Source organism: Mauremys reevesii, linkage group 3, assembly GCF_016161935.1.
Source record: "Mauremys reevesii isolate NIE-2019 linkage group 3, ASM1616193v1, whole genome shotgun sequence".
NCBI classification, from domain to species: domain Eukaryota; kingdom Metazoa; phylum Chordata; order Testudines; family Geoemydidae; genus Mauremys; species Mauremys reevesii.
Window position 1 is genome coordinate 65871332 of NC_052625.1, and position 23362 is coordinate 65894693.

General features: G+C 39.1%; 1 protein-coding gene across 4 annotated transcripts in view; it reads right to left on the reverse strand.

Annotated features, from left to right (window-relative positions):
* The window catches only part of TTC27 (tetratricopeptide repeat domain 27), a 193895-nt gene that overhangs the window by 95476 nt on the left and 75057 nt on the right, over positions 1-23362 (reverse strand). The gene's annotated exons all lie outside the window — the stretch shown is intronic.

A 23362-nucleotide genomic window follows, 5' to 3' on the forward strand; every position in this document is an offset into this window, starting at 1 on the left:
ATAGAACCTTCTGATTGTGAAATGTTTTCCACTGATTTGCTGAGGCTTTTTGATATTCTTCATTTCAGCTGAAAGAAAATATCATAGCAGGGCATCAGCTCTGCTGTAGTTAAGCTTGACAAGGCTGCTCTAAAACCCACTTGCTCACTTGAAATTTGCCACGCTTCGCGGAGTTCTGGATACGGTTCGTGGTTCAAATTTGAGGTCATTTGAGCAAGCCTCTCCCTCCCCCCAAATTTTACAAGATTAAGTTCTTATTTTTTATGCACACGTGGGGCTCAAACTATGGCTCTGATTGTCCCCCAACTGATTTTATTCAGTTACAATGTTGATCGCAGCTACTGTGCTATACCCACTGCCCCTTTGGGGAAGCGCTGTTGGACATGCTGTTTATTGAAAGACAAGTTTGGCTCTTTAGAATGGTACACAACAATCTAAAGCACAAAAGAGATTGACACATGTATGTGCAGCAAGATTAGGTAAAGGATTTTAAAGGCAGTATATTGTCACAGGAATTAAGTGGCTCAAGGGGACATGCACACTCTACCTTTGTAGATAGTGTAGAACTTTCAGAACACATTATGCCTTAAGAGAGCGACGCCTTGTCTAAAGTGTTCAGGTGAACTGTACTGAACAGGAGAAATTTACACCTGCTTTATACACACACAGAAATATGATCACGTCTGCTAAATTTTACAACCCCTTCATCCTTATGCCCACTATGACAACTAACACTATACTTTCACTTACTCATGATTAAACCCACAGTCCACTCATATTCCATCTCACTGCTGACAATCAACATGGCAAGACCACCCCTGTGCACTGCTACTGACACAACCCACAGAACTGAGTGCTGAAGTGAAGCATACTGGATCTCTCAAGGCACACATGCACACAGCAGTGAAACACCAAACTGCTACACAAGCAGTTTCAAATGCAAAATCCATCTGAGTGGTTGAATGAGAAGGATTAAAGATATACATCAGGGAGTCTTAGAGAAAGATTTAATTGTAACCACAAGTTTGGTTTTGACAGCAGATTCCTGTCTTGTCCTGGTCCGTAACACAGCAAGTCAGTTTATATTAACATTTTTTGTTCAGCTATTTTGTATGTGAACTTGTAAATCTCTGGTTTGACAAACAGAGGTTATTTACTGACTTTGGTTTAAAATACAACATAGATAAATGCCTATCTAGGCTGTATGCGTCCTTCTTATTAAAATATATACAAAACAAAAAATCAAAACAGCACCTCTCTCCACAGATAATCACCACTCAACATAAACATTCTAATTCAAAAACTAACACCGTTCATATTCCATTTGTGTTTTGAAGGATGGGCTCTTTTACTTATTATCAAGTTTCTATCACATCACTCTATTGTTCACCAAACTTTCGTTGAGCTGAAGGTACTAAGAAAGTCTAAAATAAATCATACAACTATACTGTATATTATTATTACCAAATATATTTTTAATAGAACACCATTAAGTTACACTAACTGTATTTACTATTTTTGTTGGGTTTATAAAGAATCTTGTTTGCCATTCCAGTTTATAGCACTGTTCTATTTAAGTGCAGAAAATTGTTTAAATAGAGATTTAAATACAATCAAAATATTTTGTTGCTTAGTGACTAAAATTTTTGTGGAAAGTAATACATTAGTTACAAGCACATCTGGCAATTCACAAGAAATCTATTAATTTTTAGCTCTACTTACATCAATATCTTAATTTTACAAAATTATCCCAGTACATATCTTCAGCATTCTCATGGGTGATCTTATTTTTATTAAATCTTTCCAATAGCTAGCTTAGTTTAATAGTGTATGCATTTAGTGATATGGAATTTGGCTGTGGATTAACCAATTGTTTGTCATAGAACTTCAATTCTCTCTCTTTCGCAGGAAAGAGAGAGTTTAAACTTAACAAATCCAAACATGTTAAGGTATGAAAATGCACAATTTGGGCACCTATACAACCTTAACTCTACCCTGTATTACTTTGCAACATTTATATGATTATGACTAAGTAGCTTTAATGTTTGTAGTCCTCCCAGACCAGATGAAACTGAATTAAAAAATACTTAACACTTTAACTATTCTCTCATGATGTTACACGTTTTAAAATAACTGTCACTCCTAAACTAAGAGATTTACTTGTAAATTCTCTGTTAATTCATTTGACAGTTAAAGAATAAGTGCTGTGACTTTGGGGAGGATACGCTGTATTTTTATACATAACTTACAAATGTAGAATTTTTTTTACGTAACCACTCAAAACCAAAACAATGTAAAACTTGAGAGCCTACAAATCAAAGCATGAAGAGGCATATAAATGTTTAGCATATCTGGCACATAAAATACCTTGCAACACTTGCTGTAACAGTGCCATGCAAATGCTTGTTCTCACTTTCAGGTGAGATTGTAAACAAGAAGTGGGCAGCATTATTTCCTGCAAATGTAAACAAATGTGTTTGTCTGAGTGACTGACTGAACAAGAAGTAGGACTGAGTGGACTTGTAGGCACTAAAGTTTTACATTGCATTAAAAAATAAAACAGTTTTTTTTGTACATAATTCTACATTTGTAAGTTCAACTTTTGTGATAAAGAGATTGTACTACAGTACACTGGTATGACATATAGTATTTCCAAATAACTATTTGGGAATTTACACCACTCAATGTGGTACCTTGAGCACCTCCTATTAATTCCTCATCCTCACAAGTACTGCACAAGAGATGCAGTTAATAATTCATTTCATGTATCAATATCAGGATGATACATACTAATATGAAGAAAATTGAGCATCTCTAAAGATTCGCTGTTTTGAACAGAAGTAAGCTGATTACTTACAGGAATAAGGTCACTTTGTGTATAAAACAATCTGAGTAGAAGTTGTAAACATCCATATTCACTAGTCACATCTTAGGCCTGGTCTACACTAAGGGGGGAGGGGGTCGAACTAAGGTACGCGACTTCAGCTACGCGAATAGCGTAGCTGAAGTCGAAGTACCTTAGTTCGGGCTACTCACCCGTCCAGACGCCGCGGGATCGAAGTCCGCGGCTCCAAGGTCGACTCCGCCACCGCCGTTCGCGGTGGTGGAGTTCCGGAGTCGACCGGAGCGCATGGGGAGTTCGATAGTTCGAACTCCGAGAAGTCGAACTCTCCGCGTCGACCCGCGCGGTAAGTATAGACCTACCCTTATTTGCTATAAAAACTTCATATCTTCTACAGTTGTGAAGAAGATTTTTCCAGTAGAATTTCACTGCATGTTATTCTAGATACACTATTACGAATTCTAATCCTATTTGGCATAGCTGACTTTCAACATTTAAGAGTGTTATCTCCTTAGAGAGATATAGTATATAGGCAGTGTAAATCCCCTAATATATTGAAAATTTAAATGCCCTACAAATTTAGCTGTTATAAGAATTATGTTTCTTATAAGGATAATTTAAAAGGACATAAGTGCAGTCTTGACAGAGAGAAGCAGTCTCTAGGCAGAAATGAAATTCAATGACTTGAAGAGATTCTGTCTCAGAGGTTTATAATCCATTTAAGAAAGACTAGCCATGGAAGGGATTTGCTCTAGCTTCTCTAGCACTCTCACAATTTTGAGACTATTTGGGCCTCATTCTTCATCACATCCACTTTATGCAGAAAGTTTTGATTTTCATTGATCCCTTTGAGAACATGGCCTTGTACTCAGGCAAATGGCTTCTCTACTGTGAGATGTCCATCTCAGAAGAAATTGCCTCCAATTTTCTATGGATGCAGTCAAGTCTCTTGCATGCTATTATGCCTTTTCCTTTACTCCCTAGATTTACTGTTCAGCAAACTGGTGATAGAAAGTTTTGTGATGTAGCAATGCCACTTCTCATCTACTGAAAGATAACTACATATACACCCCTTAATACTGAGCATCAGTATATCAGGTCCAGTTCAAAAAGATGAATCCCTAATACTACAGCATTTCTAAGCTGAGCCTTGTAGCACCTATAATGTACCATGGTTGTGTTGTGTTAATATTTATTTCTTCAGTACATTTCAGTACAGTTGATACAGTTAGTACATTAGCTTTCCACATAAAACAGGTTCTAAATCTTCATTTAGGGAAGAAGCGAAAATCCTTTAGTGGTCAGTAGTCTCATCTCCTACTTGCTCCACATCTCACAGACAGAAGAATGCTGAACAGGGAGAAAACTGAAACATGCTGCAGACACTTTGCGCGTAGCTGTCAGAAGCTGCACTCAACACATATCTGTTAATGTCTCACTTTCAGAAGCACTAAACTTAATTCAGATCTTAAAAGAAAAAAATTAAAATGATTTTGGATGAAAACCCAATACTTCAGCTACAAATCTAGAATATAAATTTTTAGTAGGGTTCTAAAAGCAATTTGTTATTAAAAATTCCTATATTTTTCTATATTTTGTGCTTGTAGTACTTTTAGCAGGAAATTGACTGTACATTTTTTCACTTAGATTTAAACATTTTAGAAAAATACCCATAAATCTTTGCAGATAAAGCCTGCAAAGGAAATTAACTTTTGTATTAAAACAGTATTAAAACACTATTTCTAGTGAAAAATTCATGATTTGTGTTGTATGGTCAAAATGAATTACATTCCAGATATTTGTAACAGCATTCTCAGTTTTTAAAACCAGTGGCCCCAGAAGTCTATGAGGTGAAGCTAACAGACCTTGAATGTGTCTCTCCCTCAGTTTACATTCCTTTCTATAATTCAACATCTTTCCAGTAATCATTCAGTAAAAAAGGGATTCTTTCAGTATAATCAACTTGAATCAACTGATTCAAGGTGACTGTAGCTACTTTAGTTAAAATTTCACAAAGAAAAATATATACACAGGGCAAGTGAAAAAAATCCAATTGCTCTATTACCCAAAATATCCGATTAGTATTCCAAGTTGCCTATTCGTGTGACTCCTTCAATGTTATGTAGGAAAAAAGTGGCATTACCTTGGTTATGTTTTACATATTTTCTGGTCCCACTTAAATCACAATTTTAACTGCCTCCTTTTGGACTTGAAATCATGTAAAGAGTTCATAAATACTGCACAAGAACTAGTTCTACAAGAGATATTGCCAGGTGTTGCTTTTTAAAACAGCTTAGTAGGTGGGTTTTTTTGATGTACGATCAGATGCTCTGCCAAGCCATAACTTTTTACAAAATTTCTGTCAAAAGGGGGAAAATATCCCCATTATCACTTCACTGGTGTCATTTTCCACATCTCTTCAAATTGTTATTTGAACACTTAAATTGCAGCATTCAGTTAATTCACTGCCTGTTTTAAAAAGTGTTGATCATTGTTCACCTGAAGTGACAAAGAAGAAAAACAGAAATCTTAAAATTATCAGAATGACAGGGCAAGAGAGATTTACTCTCTTGTATTGGCTTGGGAGATCAGCACACACAGCTAGTGCCATTTTCCACGATTAATCTAATATCCCATATATTTTTCAGTTGGTTTAGACCACACATTCAGTATGTCTTTTCCAGAGACTAAAGCTGCTCATTCAAGTATATGACAAGGGTTTATTTCAGTCCATAAAAACTAATCCTGGGAATGTACAACTAAAATAGCATTTCACCACAACAGGTGTTAGCTGAACATCAGCAGGGCTGGGCTTAAAGCTCTTAACCACAGCCATTAGAAATACCTCTTCTGGTGTTAAAATCAAGAGCAAGGCCAAGACACACACAGTGATCTGCACCAAGGGACAGTTTAATTAGAAAAGTATTCTTAAAATTTGCTTTGTCTAGTCTTGTCTAGTATCCTATGCACTAAAGTTATAACATTACGTAATTATAAAAATAGCTTACACTTTCGGTTTTAACTTGCCCATTTCAAATTTCAAAGTAATTTAAAAGTGAAACATTTGGGTTCTTTTACATTTTAATTCATGTGAAATAAGCCTATTCAAATAAGTTGTTTCACAATTAGATACAGACGAATATATTTGTACTAGAATTTTCACCTCAAAACAATCGTAAAAACTTTTTTGTTGCATAGACCCAGGTATTGTTTTTTCCCCATTAGGATTTTATTACAAGTTTTCTCTCCTCCCTTTCTCCCTCGCCTCATCAGTTACCACATCACCAAACACATTTTCCCAGCAGGAAAGTCACAGCACTGTTCCAAATGTCTGCCTTTAACAGCTAATCGTACTGTTCCTTAGGCTATATCTACACTTAAAATGCTACAATGGCACAGCTGTAGTGCTGCAGCTGCGCCGCCGTAGGGCTTCAGTGTAGACACTTAATGCAGTGATAGGAAGAGTTCTCCCATCGCTGTAGTAAAACCACATCCCCGATAGATGGTAGGCAGATCAACAGATGAATTCCTCCATCTACCAAGCACTGTCTTCATGGGATTTAGGTCAGCTTCACTAAGTCACTCACGAGTGAGGATTTTTCATGCCCCTGAGCGATATAGGTGGGGTCAATCTCATTTTCTGGTGTAGAACAGTCCTTAGACTAGGCTTTGGCATAGTCCCAAATGATATCCCAAAGCCCTGTAGCTGTTGGACTGCACTCATCTAAAATAGAGATGTAAACTTCCTAAATATCTTTAATTACCCTTGAATCTGCAGGAGGCTGAATGCCTTCAGTTCCCACTGGATTCGAGAGAAATTGAAGTTACGCTAAGCATCCCCAAGAAGGTGCTCAGCATAATCAAGCTGTGTGACAGCACAGAAGGTTAGAAGGAAAAACAGTTTCCTCTCACAACATTTAGAAAGTATTCTATTACAATGTGTAAGACAGAAAAGGCTATTTTTAAAGTGCACTTTCCACTCCCTCTCACTCCCCCCTCGTGCAAGTCCTGCACTGCCATAACAGAGCAGCTCTCCCTTCTACATCTAGATTGAACCCAGTGAGGTTCTTTGGTTCACTTTTTACCTCCACACCAAGGCCATGTCTACACTTATCGGTAGATCGGTGCAGCAGCAGGTGTTGATTTAGCTGGTCTAGTGAAGACCTGCTAAACTGATCACAGAGCATTCTCCGGTTGACTCCAGTACTCCACCAAAACAAGAGACACTGCAGTAAGTCAACCTAAGCTACATCGACTCCAGTTACATTATTCATGTAATTGGAGTAGTGTAACTTAGGTTGACTTATTGTGGTAGTGTAGACAAGGCTCTATTCAGTTTGAATATATTCTTCCCCTATCACTCTGCTTATAGGAAGACACCATGCTGCTCTTTACCAGCATCTTGCAATGCTGATCATACGCTATCATCTTTGGGCAGCTGACAATGCTATTTTCTTTATTAGCTCACTTGTAGGTGGCACAAAAACCGTGCTGTCCCTTTTATCCATTTCTGTAATGTATACGAGTACCACTGTACTTCAGCCTCCTGAAAAGCTGTATGACAATCATTTTGTTCATGAGAAAATAAATTTTCCAATCTTGGCTCACACTTGATTCCTCAACTCTTAACAGACATGAAGATATAGCTTTGTAATTTTATTCCTCTGTCTCTGGCGGGAGAAAAAAAACTTAAATGAAGCTTTATTTACTTCAAAAATTGCTGACTTAATGAGAGATCAGGGGTTGCTATGCATCCTATTATGTCTACCCACCCAGTGTTAAGTGGACTATTGAGACACAGATAAATTTGCTGAGTACGTTATATCAGTTTAGGCACTTGTTCAGATACCCAGCTGTGTGCTAGAAAGCAGATGGAAGGCTGCAGAAATGACTGTAATGTTCTTACAGAAATCAGCTATAAAAACTGAACATCTCTTTAAAAAGGCATAAGAATCACATATATTAGAGTTAGGGCTTGTCCACATGGGGAATTCATGGGGAAGTTAGTGCAAAGCAAGTATGGTGTGAATTTAAAATGTACTAGCTATTCCAGGCTTTTTCCTCCAAGTAGATGAGTCCTTACCCTTTAAATAAAGAAGTGAAAACTCCTAGTTGCTTCTATATTGTAAAAGGCAAATAGTTACATTCTGTACCTAACACTTTGAAAAACAGATAAGGAATAATAATTTACATTTAAAAGGCTACAAATTTTCCCCTTTCAATGTAAATATTTAAGATACAATACTGAATAGTGCTAAATCAGTACTGGATTTTAAATCACTTAGATGTATCCGCTACTTATTAGCGAAGAGTCTGTTTCAACTTTAACACAATGTTGCAAAGAATATCATAGATCTTGGCTCCAACATATTATGCCACTCTCCTCATTAGAGCTCTTCATACATTTTTACTCTTTTCTATGTATTTCTTCCATTTGCTCTAAAAAGCAGTTTGTCTTATAAATAATTAAATAAGGGTAATTCCTATCCACTACCCTTTTCCTTATTCATATTAATTTGTGTGTGGTATTTGGGCTCAATTGAAAACAAAGCTGAAGGACCATTAGTGAAAAAAGATCCATGTCCAATAGAGGAAAGCAAGAGTTGGGCCTGATAGACCACCTCTCTTTAATCTTTCCTTCACTGGTGGAGGTGGTGGCGGTTAAAGCCATGCAAGGCTGCCCTAAGCAGAGTCTCTGCTCCAGCAAGAGTATTATGAGCCATGAAAGTCCCCTTTTTCTTCAGTTCTGGCTAGAGGACATAGGTTTGGAGGCTGGAGCAGAGCCGCCCGGGGAGGGGGGGGGGGGGCAAGTGGGGCAATTTGCTCCGGGGCCCACAGGGGCCCCCATGAGAGTTTTTCGGGGCCCCTACAAGAGTTTTTCGGGGCCCATGGAGCAGGATCCTTCACTCGCTCCGGGGGTCCCGGAAAACTCTCGCGGGTCCCAGGGCCCGGGCCCCCGGAGCTTCTTCTGCTCTGGGTCGTCGTCGGCAATTCAGCGGCGGGGGGTCCTTCTGCTCCGGGGCCGCCGAATTACCACTGAAGACCCGGCACTTCAGCAGCAGGTCCCGCTTCTGCAGTAATTCGGTGGCATGGGGCCCCTGCCGCAGGTCTTCAGGGCACTTCGGCGGCAGGTCCTGGAGCGGAAGGACCCCCTCGCCACCGAATTACCGCCGAAGCGGGACCTGCCGCTGCTGAAGACCCCAGGCCCCCTGAATCCTCTGGGCGGCCCTGGGCTGGAGCAAGCCATCTCTTGCCCAGCACTTCTCTTCAGTGGGTTTTCTGCAGTTTTCAGGAAATGGATGGAAGAGAATGAGAAGACAAGACGTTTCCAGCTCCCACTTCTCTTCATAGATATCCATGAGGGAAGAGAAAAAATTGGCCATAAGAAGCTGTCATTCCCTTCCAATTCTCATTTTTACACACAAAGGGAGGGAGAAGAGTTAGTCAAGAAGACCATCTTATTTCTGACTACTTTAACTGCTCTTCAGTGAGGTAGTGATGAATAGGGGAGACTGCACAATGCTCATAAAGAATACACACCAAGTATTCCTGTCCAAAGCTCATCCCCATACCTGGTCCTCCACCCTGCTTTTAACAACTCCTTCAGAACAACAAACATCAATCATTTCATGACTTCGCATTTAAGCTGGATGGTTTTCGTGTTTTTCTTGCAAGATCTCCTGTCTCACATTGACACAAAATATGTCTACACTTTATGGAGCAAAAGAAACCCATCTGTTCTAGCTGTATATACTGGAACCTGACATCCTGTCATGAGTAGAAAAAAATCCAACCATGAGATGACCCAATTTCTTTTTAGTGAGCTGCGAGTAATGGGCGGCAGAACTTCCATTTCTCATTCAGCAGGGGACCAGGCAAAAGGAGTCTATCCTGCCTTCTCTGGGGATAGAAGCATACATGGGAGTGCTGTACAGTGTCTCTTGCAGTGCACATTGTATAAGAGGAAAGGAAGTTAAAGGGGAAGTGAGTGTTGGAGGAATATCAGTCTCAGTGGATGGACAGGTGGATGGAAGAGTGAATAAGATGTGCAGCTCATGATGGAGAGCACACGTATCTAAGTGAAAGTATACAGGAGATGAATATATTGGATGCAATGAAGAGTTTCTAATGTGGGACAGCAAAAGATAAAAAGTCTTGATTTGGACTTGAATATCATAGGGACACCAAAAAGCAAATTCACACTAATTTGTCTCAAAGGAGAAGAATAAAAATAGTAACAAGGACAGACATATTACTTACATACACATCCAAGAGCATGATTCAATATTTATGCATAATGCAGTCCACTCTTTAGCTGTTAAATTTAGGGTGGAATTTTCAAAGATAACTAAGGTCTTGTCTACACTGCCCTGCACTTTGGACTACCATATGGAGGCTGTGGGAATGAACTAAAAGATTCCTAATTTGCATTAGTAAAATCCTTTTCAAGCAAGATTATATTAATGTGAACTAGGAACCCTTTAGTTTGCACCAATAATGTCCAAACAGGGCTGTTACATCACAGCCCTTTGTTGTGTACTGCTATTCACACCCCAGTAGTCCAAACTGCAGGGCGGTGTACATATGCCTTAAGTGGCTTAGGAAGGGGCACAAATCTGATTCCAAATCACTTAGGCACTTTTGAAAATCCCATCCTTAAATATTTAATCAGGCTCAGTGACTAAATGTTTTCACAGATGTGTGACTTTCTACAATAACTTCACCTCTACATCGATATAACGCAACCCGATATAACACGAATTCAGATATAACGCGGTAAAGCAGTGCTCGGGGGGGGGGAGGGGAGGGCTGCCCACTCCGGTGGATCAAAGCAAGTTCGATATAACGCGGTAAGATTTTTGGCTCCCAAGGACAGCGTTATATCGAGGTAGAGGTGTACTCTAGGATTCACTTTCTAAAGATATTATAGGTATATCAAACAAGTGTTGACACCAATACTTTATCCCTGCAAATTGCAGAATCCACTCTTGATGTTAAAACTTTCATTATCTGAATATTCTGTCAGAACAGATATAAGTAGAATGGTACCTGTTCAGCTTTTAAGAGCTCACCACTCTCCAAATATACTACAAAGTACATACATTTAACCTTCCTATATTTGTAAAGGATAGTAGATGATTTTCGGTGCTGTTATTGCTTTGACTGGAATTTTTTGATAGAGAGTTTTAAGGAACATATTTCACCACTAAAATAAACTTTTTTCATAGGTACCTACAATCAACTTTCTTCAGGAGAAGGAAAAAATTGAAGACAAGGAAATGTCACAAAGAAAGAGGATACTATTTTATTTAAAGAAATTTGTTTTCAATGACCAGTGAAGGGTGAAACCACATAAGATATGTCTTCTATTTTCACTTAGAGTGGAGTCAAGCCATATTACTGACATACTCTACTTGGCCAAACATATCACTTATTCTGTGTTATGCTGAAAACCACTTCAGTCAGGTTTGACTGTAGTAGCATTGTCTTTTTTCAGGTTTGGGGTTTGGATTTGTTCCTGAAATAGCGTAATGGCAGACTTCCACACCACATCACAGTAGTGCATTTATTTCCTAAAGTCCAATCTTAACAGCAATAAATTAGGCACTTGGATTCAAATTAGAAGAAATTAACTCTTTGAGACCACTGATAAGGATTTCCCTAGACATTAAACAATAATGCATGTCTCATAACTGTTCAGCATCAGGAATTCCAGACTCAATGCCAAGGATGTAAATGCAGCATGTGCTCGAGAACTTTAGTGTACACAAATTTCAGTTTTTCAATAAACTCATTCAGTATTACAATTTACAAACTGAGTTCAATTTAAGTTTTGCTAAGTAGTTCAACTCCTGCAACTAATGCAAGATTTTCTTAGGACGTGATATAGAATGCTTTAATTTATATGTTGTAAAACAGTGGTTTTCAAACTTTTTTTCTGGTGACCCAGTTGAAGAAAATTGTTGATGCCCACGACCCAGTGGAGCTGGGGATGAGGGATTGGAGTGAGGGCTGCAGGGTTGGACTGGGAATGAGGAGGTGTGTGTGTGTGTGTAAGTAAAAACGACTCTGGAATGGGGCAAGGGGTTGGGGTGTGGCAGGGGGTCAGGGCTCTGGGCTGGAGGTGCAGGCTCTGGGGTGCAGGAAGGGGCTCCAGGTTTGGGGGGGGGGGGTCAGGGATGGGGCAGGTGATTGGGGCACAGGCTTACCTAGGGCGGCTCCCGGTCAGCGGCACAGCTGGGGTGCTAAGGCAAGCTTCCTGCCTGTCCTGGCACTGCGGACCACACTGCACCCCAGAAACGGCCAGAAGATCTGGCTCCTAGGCGGAGGTGCGTAAGCACCGCCCCATCAGCTCCCAGGCCAATGGGAGTGCGGAGCTGGTGCTTGGGCAGCACATGGAACCCTGTGGCCCCCCCCACCTCAGAGCCGGACCTGCTGCTGGCTGCATCCGGGGCTCAGCACAGTGTCAGAACAGGTAGGGACTAGCCTGCCTTAGCTGGGCAGCACCACCAATGGGACTTCTAACAGCCCAGTTGGCAGTGCTCAACAGAGCCGTCACAACCCAGTGCCTTACAGTACTGGACCATGACCCGTACTTTGAAAACCACTGTTGTAGACAATGAAGTGTCTCCACTGTAGGAAACAATGTGTGTACATTGGTGATTTCCAATCATTTCACCTTCAGGGTAGAAGACACCATTTTAAAGAAGGTCAGGGGAGCATAATCAATACTTTGTGGCAGAGTCTCTGCCCTGTTCCATTCAGATTAACACACGAGGAAATGAAATCCCTCCCAAGCCTCCTGCTGTGGATTCCCCTGGCCTGGGGGAGTCCCTAGCAAGTGTAGAACTGGTGTACTTGGATCCTATGGCTCCCTACCTGCAGCACCTCACACAGGGACAGTTTGGAGGTGGGGAGAACCCTATCTTATGCCTGGCTTGGCACTAAATGTACTATCAAGCAATGCCATAATAAAATTAAGGCTGTTAAGGTGTGTGATGTTAAGTCCAGGGGAAAACCAAAACATTTCCAGACTGGTAAGGCACACCAGGGCAGCATCCACAGTTCCAGGCAAGATGTTACTGGGAGTTTAGCATACCTGGCTTACCCAGTTTTGAAGCCAGCTTTCACCAGAGGAATTCTGTCCACTACTGTCTCACATGTTCAGTCTCCTATATGTTGTATCACTAGAAATTCGCCCATACATATGACTTGCTGAGTGAAAGACGCACACACACCTCAGCTGCCACTTGGTGGGCTACATCTTCGGTTTCATGAAGGTACTGACAATTATAGGGGAAATTCTGGGATTGTCACGACAACTTTCCAGAACACTCTTCAGGTCTCATGTTACCAACTCTCAATTTTATTACCGCAATAACAGTATTTGGGTTAAGGGTTCTCATGAATTTCTGATTTCTACCTTCAGTCTTGCAAAATTTGGCCCTTTCCCCAAGATTGTCACCATCTCCCATTACTATCAATGAGACAAAGACTGTCCCCAGCAACAGCAAGTCCCTTTAATCTTTACAGGTGAAAGTAAGACTTCCTCCAGGCCCAGCAAAGATGGCCTTTACATTCCAGTGTTTTCCAATGGGCCTAAAGCCATGTGGCCCTCAGTGAAGATGGTGGCCTCTTCAATTACTATGTGAGGGCTAGGCAGTAGAAACAAAAGAGACTGAGGGCAGCAAGAGGAGGATGTGTTAGGAAAGAGGACCGGAAATTATGACAAGCAGATGAAAGTGGGGAGGAGGTGGCTAACTAAAGTCTCAGCTTTTTGAGGCACGTTATAATTAGGTGAGATTCTCAACATTTGTTAAAACAAACAGTTCTAGCTCTTGTGTCTATGAAGAAAAGTTTGAGAACATGAATTTGGTATAACTTAAAACTCAAAAACCAGAAGGCAAATCAAGGAACCTTTTAAAGTCATGATTTCTTGGCACTTGACTCATGATTTTGGAGCATGTGGCTGGCAATACTGGGATAGAGAGGAAGAGAATAGCAGTTATCCTCACCCTGGGGAGGAGCTGGCAAGTGGAATCCTCTTTATGGAGTGCACAGGAAGGGTATATTCATGGTTGGATTTTTACCTGAACTGGAGGTGGGCAAGTAGTGAAAAAGAAATTGGAGGAAGGCGAAACAATGCGATATTACTTTTAAAAATCACATGATTTTTGCAGTGTCCAGTGGACAGAAATACATAATATACTCACTGCAATGGTAGTGATAACCATGAAATAAACTGCAAGACTATGTAAATTATGGCCTTTAATCACACAACTTTAACTACCATATTTGCTTTCTGTCCACTACTAATCCATATCCCGCAGGATTATGATTAACGCTCCAAATCTTTGAACTGTTTTGAATCTCTGAGATGACCTTGAAAATAAAATCAAAACAACCTGCCAGATATACGGTTCCTTCCTTTTCCCTAAATATAGAATCTCTCAGAGCAAGCAATATTCAGTCTCAGGATATAAAACATACTTGTGTAGCTGCTGCTGTATTTAAATGCTATTCGAATTCAGTTTATTCTTAGCTTTAACCTCTAGTCAGTAATGTTTACAATGGATTTTTTTCCACTACTCAATAAAATACTCTCTACTAAGATACAAGAGGGGAAAATACAGCAAAGTCTAAAAGTCTGAACACAGAATCTTTACTGTTTGTGTTCCCACATTATACTTGGCTCGAGAAAGTGTTTTTACAGGACCTGATTCAGCAAAGCACTTTAGAAAATCTTTAAGCATATGCTTGGACACTTCACAGAATCAAAGCCATAAACCCTAAATTAACTAAAAAACAATATATAAAAAATAAAAAAAAACCTTCCTCCTTTGTGCCTCTTCCTTCTCTGTCCAGCAGCTTATGGACTGAAATATTTTGAACAAGAGTCTTAATTGATGAATCCCCAAAAATACAATCCAATTGGGAGAATGCACAAAAGTTTGGATGCTTACCTAAAATTCTGGAACTAATTAAATTTTACATGCAATTCTACCTCCAACTGCACTAAACATTAAATGTTTACATTAAGAAACCACCTCTCGTGTTGGAAAACAGAAAGGAGGTTGTAAACTCTCATCTAAAAGGAAGACTCAAGCTGGGTTCATCCTCATCTAGTTAATTTTATTTTTTCAAACAGGAAGATGAGTAGAATAAATTGACATCACCAATTGAAGCTCTTCTAGCATTGATTTCTTTAGTGATAATACATGAATTCAAGGTATGAAAATATTTCCCAATAGCACAGTCGATTAGGCGGAATGAAAAGTACCAAATGATTGTACTTAATTGCAATTTTAAAATATAACTAGTCATATCGGACTGTGACAAAGGATCTGGCATTTGTCAATAAATCCTATTTAACAAAATAGAATGACTGATATGAGGGAATTAGCAGGAAAAAAAATAATTTCTGCTTAAAAGTCCAATATACAGAAATAGTACAGATTGAGCTAATTTAGTCTAATACCAGGAACAATTTAACATGCAAATCAGAATTCTGGATTTTTTTGGATAGTTATGGAGCAAGGATGGTCAAAACCACCTTTAAAATGCTTGACTGAGAACCAGGAAGTTGGGAGACCACTGCAGAACTAGGCCATGGGGCAGAAATGAGAGTAAGGGGAATGTTAGCATAAAGAAGGGACACTAACCAGTGTATGTAGAACAGAGACTATTTCATCAACCCCCAGTAGATACACCACATCAAACAGCACTTTGTTGAAATGTGGATGTAACTTCACCCTGTTTTTATAAGGAACTCTAAAACCTTTCAGCTGAAATCAATGATAGTAGTTACAACTTGACCAAAAAAATTGATGGGGGTGGGATGGGGAATCCTGGGACACAGCAACCAGGTTGGCTAGGGAAAAAAGTGAGCAGCTGAAATATAAAGGCAGAGAAGAAAATCTGTTAGTCACTGTTATCAAATTTAGTTTTCTTAACTTTTCAGAGCACAAGACTACCAAACCATTTCTTTTGTTTTAATGTGGTTTTCTTGATCTTTTCCTGATAAATATTGTTTAATGAGACCTCTGAAGTCTGTTGCTTGGGTAATTCCTTGCAGACTGTACCAAACAACAAACCATCCAAAGAAGGAAGAGTGTCTGAAACCTCCCTTCGTTCAGATTCTTGCTCCCAAACCACACTACTAAAGCAGTCCTCTCCTATAAGATGTGTTGCAAGCAGTGCTGTCAGTCAGGTGGACTCACTGAAGACACAGACCAGAGATGGGAATAGAGTTTAAGGAGACGGAAAAAAAGTGCCAGTTATGTATAAATATGACGTTCTATAAAATAAAGCCAACTTCAAACTGACCATTACTTAATCTCAGTCTTGGAATGGAATGCAAACTTGTCCCCTGCAACACATGAACTACAGCATTTAATTTTTTTAACCTGAAATCACAAAACACAATGAAAATAGTAACAGCAAAAATCATTAAGAATTCTTTGCTAATCCTACTCATAATACCTTATAAACATACATACTAAAAACTTCATGAACAAGAACCCCAGAAACCGTTTGAGCCATTGTGCATGACAACTCATCAGCATGAAGAGGCAGCTTCAGATTCTACTGCACTCAAGAGGCAGCAATCCGATTTCCCAGCAATGCTAGTTGGACCAGAAAGCATACATACATTAAATTAGCAGTAAAATTTTGGATCCTGACATTCCTAGAAAGTGATTCACTCCTTTCACTAGTGCCCCTTAGAGAAGAGGGAAAAAAGAGAGTAGAATGGTCTTGAAATCATTTACCCTCTTACATTTGTTGGCATTAGTACAGTTCTGCTGTGAGAAAGTCTTTGCAGTGTTATAATCTTGTAACTGACAGAATCTGTCATTTTTGGCAATGCTGCTCAGAAGAGAAGGTGAAAAAGACTTTATAGCGCCACAAAAGTTCCAACAGGAGAGCATTCTTAATGAGAATCTCAGTATTTTTTCTGGTTATAAAAAAATATAAAGATACTTCACCCCTCTTTTCAGCAGAGACAAAAATGAGCTGCTTTTATTTAAGCCATAGAAGCAGTTTTTATAAACCAAATTGCCATGTTACTTTTGCAGAGATATTACTAACAATTTGACATTGAAAATGTCATGTGCCTTGATTTGATCAGTACCTAGTTCTCCTTTAATATCCCAAATGAAATATAGAGGTTGAGAAGAACAAAGGGGAAAAATGCATACAATTAAAGGGAGAAAAATCTCAATGCATATACATTTAATAAAATGTGCACCAAAATGTATTGCCTGATTTAAAAAGGAGCTAAGCACCTTTGGATCCTACTGACTTCAGTGGATGCCCACCTCCTTTGAAAAAAATCAGGTCAACCTCAAGATCAAATTCCATAGTAAAAATAGTCTTATGGAATTATGGATCAGCACAGTGGAAAACCAAGGAACAGGAAGAATGGCTAGCATTACCATTTGGTCCATTTTTGGTTCCTTTGGTTTGGACAGGTTCCTCTACCCCCTCTCAATCGTACCTTGTTTTTTCAATGTGTTTCATCTGATTTTTCTAACTTATTTCTATATTTTCCTTGGCAAGAGAAGGTTGAATGTTCAACTTTTGTAGTCAGATCAACACGAAGAGAACAGTAAGGCGGATAACTGTTATGTAAGATTTGTTCTCTCTTTAAATGGTAAGAAAAAGATCTCTTGCAAATTGGAAATGTCTGAAGGGAGACAAAAGCCATCTTCCCTGCCCAATTTTATGCATCATAATAAAGGCATCAAGCTGCTCCACTCTCCATAAATCACAGAAATCTTAAAAGTACAGTGAACTAATGCAGTACACCTTTTCTTTGTCCTCTCTTCTCCTCCTCATCACTCCACAGGCAAATCAAGATGAGATAGAGAATGAAATCAAGAAAAGGTGGGGTGCACATAGTGACAGTTTCCCCTGCACCATTTGTGTTTGCTCTCCCTCCCCACTATTGTGTTCCTAGTACCACTACTGAAGCTAGAGTCCTTTGATCATTGTATACCAGGAGTGTAAAGAATGAACACTCCTCCCTGTGCTGCTCTAACCCATGGCCCTGGCCTGAGATCTAAAGGATCTCATAGCACTGTACTGGTGTGGCAAAGCTCTGCCCTACCCTGGGCCCAGCATCTCCCTTTTCCACAGAAATGTCTATCATTTCTGAATAGAATCCATGGAATTGGGGAGGAGACTATGTCAACAAGGAGTGACAAGTATCAGAGGGGTAGCCGTGTTAGTCTGGATCTGTAAAAGCAACAAAGAATCCTGTGGCACCTCAGACGTTTTGCAGCATGAGCTTTCGTGGGTGAATACCCATACCTTTTTCCAGGTATTCACCCACGAAAGCTCATGCTGCAAAACGTCTGTTAGTCTATAAGGTGCCACAGGATTCTTTGTTGCTTTAACAAGGAGTGAGAAGAACCTAGAATTTAACAAAATGAAGCCATAACTACAATCTGTTACAGAAAGCAATAGAAGTACTATAATACTACTTTACATTACAGTAACAGTAATGAACTTTCCTGCCCTACAGGTCACTGTATACACACAAGCCATATTTAATAGATATTTTAATGTTACATTTTTAACAATTTTTAATTTTCAAAATATTCTGAAGTCTCGTGTACATCATACAGTTATCTTGTTCACTTGTTCCTCTCAAACATACTGTAGTGAATGCACTAACCAGATCAAAGAAATTCAGAGTAAACAAATGAAATGAGCAAAAATTTAACAGAGGAAGGGCATTTTGGTTTTTAAGGACTCACTTTTGTTGATTCACAAAAAGGAATTTTACGCCAATACAAATATTAAGGGCACAAACATGAGGTGGTCTATTTACATATTTGTGAACTTGTAGGGAAAAAAATATTGCCCAATATTACACCAAACCAGTAACTGCTACAACTGTAATTTCTTAGCCGTAAACTAAGAAAATCCATTGACAACAGAGAAAGGGTAACTTGATATACATCTTTGGGAATTTTAAATCTTTGCAGAGTTGGGAGTACTCAAACAATATAAAATCAGTATCTGGAAAGGTTCTGAATTAGCTTCCCCTTTGTTTTCTTGACCTATGTATTTTCCACTTTCTACATAAAAGCTCTAAGGAACAAATGCAAATTCTGAAGAGATGATAATGACAGAGAAGTGTAAGTAGCACCAAAGAGAGGTGACAGCACATTTGTTGTCATAATTCTTTGCATTTTTTCCCTTTTGAAAATTACTGGGTTTTATGTGCTATTCAACAAGACAACACAAAAGGTCTGAAAAAATGATACATGCCGAACTATGAGCAGGGACTCTACTTGATTGTGCAATGTTTAGCACAAGGGGGCCCTAATTCCTCTTTGGGTTCCCCACGTGCTATCACAATAGAAATAAGATAAAATAATCCTTTAAAGAAAAGTGTTTCCTTAAATCCTTAAACACACAGGTAAAATATGGAATCACTATTTTAGCCGCACCTAAATCCAATTACTCATTTTGTGATGACTATAATTTGTATAGGAGCCAAAACCTTGAACATGAAGATATCTAGTTAACAATTTAATCACAAGAATGTGATAACTCCAGAAATGGCTACACTAGAAAAGAGTTATAATTTTAGTGTCCAGTCTGGTACTTTTGTAAAAATCTTGAAGCTTACCGTATAGCTGCGCACAGCACAAGGCTATTAAATTCAAAGATAAAAGTCCTATGTACACCCAAAATGTAATTCAAATTAAAGTTAATTTACTATGTATATGTAATTCTTTAATTTCAGCTATAAATTACTATATAAAGAAGACAAGCTATTAAAATATTTGTGTATGTAATGTTTGATTAATGGGTTTGAGCAAAAAACTCTATACACTAAATCTAGATTGCCCTACTCAGATGTAGGCCCATTGCAGTCAATGAGATTATGGACACAAACAGGATTTGACACAAAAATAATGCTTCAATAGTATTAACAGTACTTATTAATTAGTACTTATTAATTAATGATCAGTACTGTTAGGGCAATACCAAAACTCCCTGTCAAGTTCAATCATGTCTTTCAGCTACAGTATTCTTGTAGCATGATTCATGTTCCCACTGTAGCTCTCAATATTTTAGGACTACAATCAACATTGATACAAAAATTCAATTAAGGACCTGAACCTGACAGATACCGAGATCTTCAACTCAAATAGACTTCACTCAGTGTTCAGGGCACTCTGAACCTTTCAAGAGGTGCTGGGTACCTGGCAGAATCAGGCCATTAGTGTGATCTTATTTTGTTAATGTTCCCTACTTTACTACCTTTATTTTAACTATGATTTAACTACATCCATTAAAATGGAACTGCAGGCCACAAGTACCTCTCCTGATTAAAGGTGCCCACAGTAAAGGGGTCTCATGATGATCCACTGCCTTATTAAAGTGATTTAAGATTTCTGCTGTTTCCTAAGATATCTTGAAAGGCATTCCTTTTTCCAGGAAAGACACATTTCAGTAGATATCAGATGAACGTATGACAACCATCTAACCAGCCTGCAGATTTAGGAATCCACACGTAGGCTGAAAAGATGCCTGCTCACACATACACACAGCAGTTTAAATAATGCTAGAGGAACCAAGGGCAGCATTATTATATAGCTTTTTTGCCCAATTTCATTGAATAGTTATTGTTTATATGCTTAAAAAGTGCTTTGAACTAGCTTAAACGAATTGCAACTGATTAATTTACAGAAAAACAACTGCTGAGCAAATAAGCACATGCAGTGCCCGTTAAAATTCATTAATACATGCTTTAGGAGCCCTTGATACACCAACTCTCCCCATTTTTTATTTTTTTTTAAACCCACTGTAAGGTCAGAAGACGTAATTTGACTTGCCTAGTCATCAGGTTATGATGGGACTCATTCTCTCAGCTGCAGGGTAGGTCAGAGATTTTACTTGGGATTCTTCCACAAGATCCTTTCCTAACTACATGCAATTTCAGGTTAAAGCACAAACCAAAGAGAGCCTTTGTTGATATAAAGTACCATATGAAGGCTAGAGTCTAATTTGTGCCTTTTGATTCCAGGCAAGATTTAGGATTGTGTGGTTACAAGCCACACATATTTTTACTTGGATTTACAATGTTACAATAAGTAGGCCATGGATCAACTGGCTCAAAAGATGAAATGAAGGAAAGAAGATTTGGATTAGGGTCACTGTGCGCAGTTAACTATGTGGTCCTAGGCAAGTGCTTCAAAGTGTTTTAGTTTAAGAACATAACGGCCATACTGGGTCAGACCAAAGGTCCATCCAGCCCAGTATCCTGTCTACTGACAGTGGCCAATGCCAGGTGCCCCAGAGAGAGTGAACCTAACAGGTAATGATCAAGTGATCTCTCTTCTGCCATCCATCTCCACCCTCTGACAAACAGAGGGGTAGGGACACATACTGAGAAGGGAGTACAAGTAAAAACCACCATGCTTTTCTAATAGTTGGCCACTAGATGGCATGATAATGCTATTCTATTTTTTTTCTCTGTATGAAAAATTCACCCAAAAGATGGGCCTCTGCCATTTCACAAATATCAGTTAGTATGATTTCCTAAGCAATATCACATGAGCAATCATAAGACAGTTTACTTTTACTGCATAGCCCACATGCTATGTCGGTTTCATGTCTCCTGTTTTAACACCTGAGCAGAAGTATTTATATTCTTGGAGAAAGTTACAAAGGTAGGTCTCAGTCCAAACTTTGGTCATTTATAAGTACATATCTTACATGTGAGGGCAGTCCTGGTTTTGTCTTTTAGTAATTACAATTTTAAAATGATTGAATTTAACATTAAAAGGATTATATAGACAACTTAGAGGATTGGGCCAAAAGAAATCTGATGAGGTTCAACAAGGGCAAGTGCAGAGTCCTGCACTTAGGACGGAAGAATCCCATGCACTGCTACAGACTAGGGACCAAATGGCTAGGCAGCAGTTCTGCAGAAAAGGACCTAGGGGTTACACTGGACAAGAAGCTGGATATGAGTCAACAGTGTGACCGTGTTGCCAAGAAGGCTAACAGCATTTTGGGCTGTATAAGTAGGGGCATTGCCAGCAGATTGAGGGACGTGATCACTCCCCTCTATTCAACATTGGTGAGGCCTCATCTGGAGTACTATGTCCAGTTTTGGACCCCACACTATAAGGAGGATGTGGAAAAATTGGAAAGAGTCCAGCAGAGGGCAACAAAAATGATTAGGGGGCTGGAGCACATGCTTTATGAGGAGAGGCTGAGGGAACTGGAATTGTTTAGTCTGCAGAAGAGAAGAATGAGGGGGGGATTTGACAGCTGCTTTCAACTACCTGAAAGGGGGTTCCAAAGAGGATGGATCTAGACTATTCTCAGTGGTACCAGGTGACCGAACAAAGAGTAATGGTCTCAAGTTGCAGTGGGGGAGATTTAGGTTGGATATTAGGAAAAACTTTTTCACTAGGAGGGTGATGAAGCACTGGAATGGGTTACCTAGGGAGGTAGTGGAATCTCCTTCCTTAGAGGTTTTTACGGTCAGGCTTGACAAAGCCCTGGCTGGGATGATTTAGTTGGGGATTGGTCCTGCTTTGAGCAGGGGGTTGGACTAGATGACCTCCTGAGGTCCCTTCCAACCGTGATATTCTGTGATTCTATGATTTAAATTAGTAATTTAATTAGAGATTGTTGCTGTATTTCATCCATCATTAAGTTGTGCAGGAGGTAGCAAAGATATGAAGAGCAGGAGACTGAAGACATGAAGATCCTAGGAAATTTGATAGAGCAATGGAGAACTTAAAAGGGTAAGAGGACTTTGGAGTTTCCACAAGAGTACACCGAATAATAATTAGCAATATCTACTGTTTTCCAGCAAAGCAAGTGAGACAGAGACACTTGTTATGAAAATTATGGAACCTATAGGAAAACGTGGGGCTCTGGATGCATGGCACATGCATATAGACCTCAGTGGAATATAACAGGGACCATCACTCAAAGAATAATGATAACATTCTAGCAAACTCTTTATAATATAAAATTTAATTGAAACTTGATAATCTTATTTTTGTTTTTTCCCTTTTATACGTTCTTATTTCCTACTAGTGTATATCTTTTGTATCCTCTCTCTCCTCTCCCCTCATCCCCATGTATTTTCCTTTAGGTTAATGTTTCTAAGTTTAAACATATTTTTCTCTAAATTCATTAATTCTCTTTTCTATTCTGATTGTGTGTTTTAATACTCTCCCTCCGCTCCCGTATTTTTTGTTCCTATTTAACATTTCTTCAAATATTTTTATTCTTTCATTCTGGAATTATCTTGTAAAGCCTCATTCTCTCTTCTCTTCCCTCATACCTTAACTCTTTCTCCTTTCCCCTTATTTCACCATTCATCTTTCTCCTTCCCAATTCTTTTTCAATCCCCCTCCCCCTTTAAAAGTATTAATTCAAACCCAAACAACAGCTGTCAGTGTGTAAACTAAAAAATACTTGTACATCACTAGGCTTAATTTATCTATCACAGCAATGCTAATTTTAAATCATCTG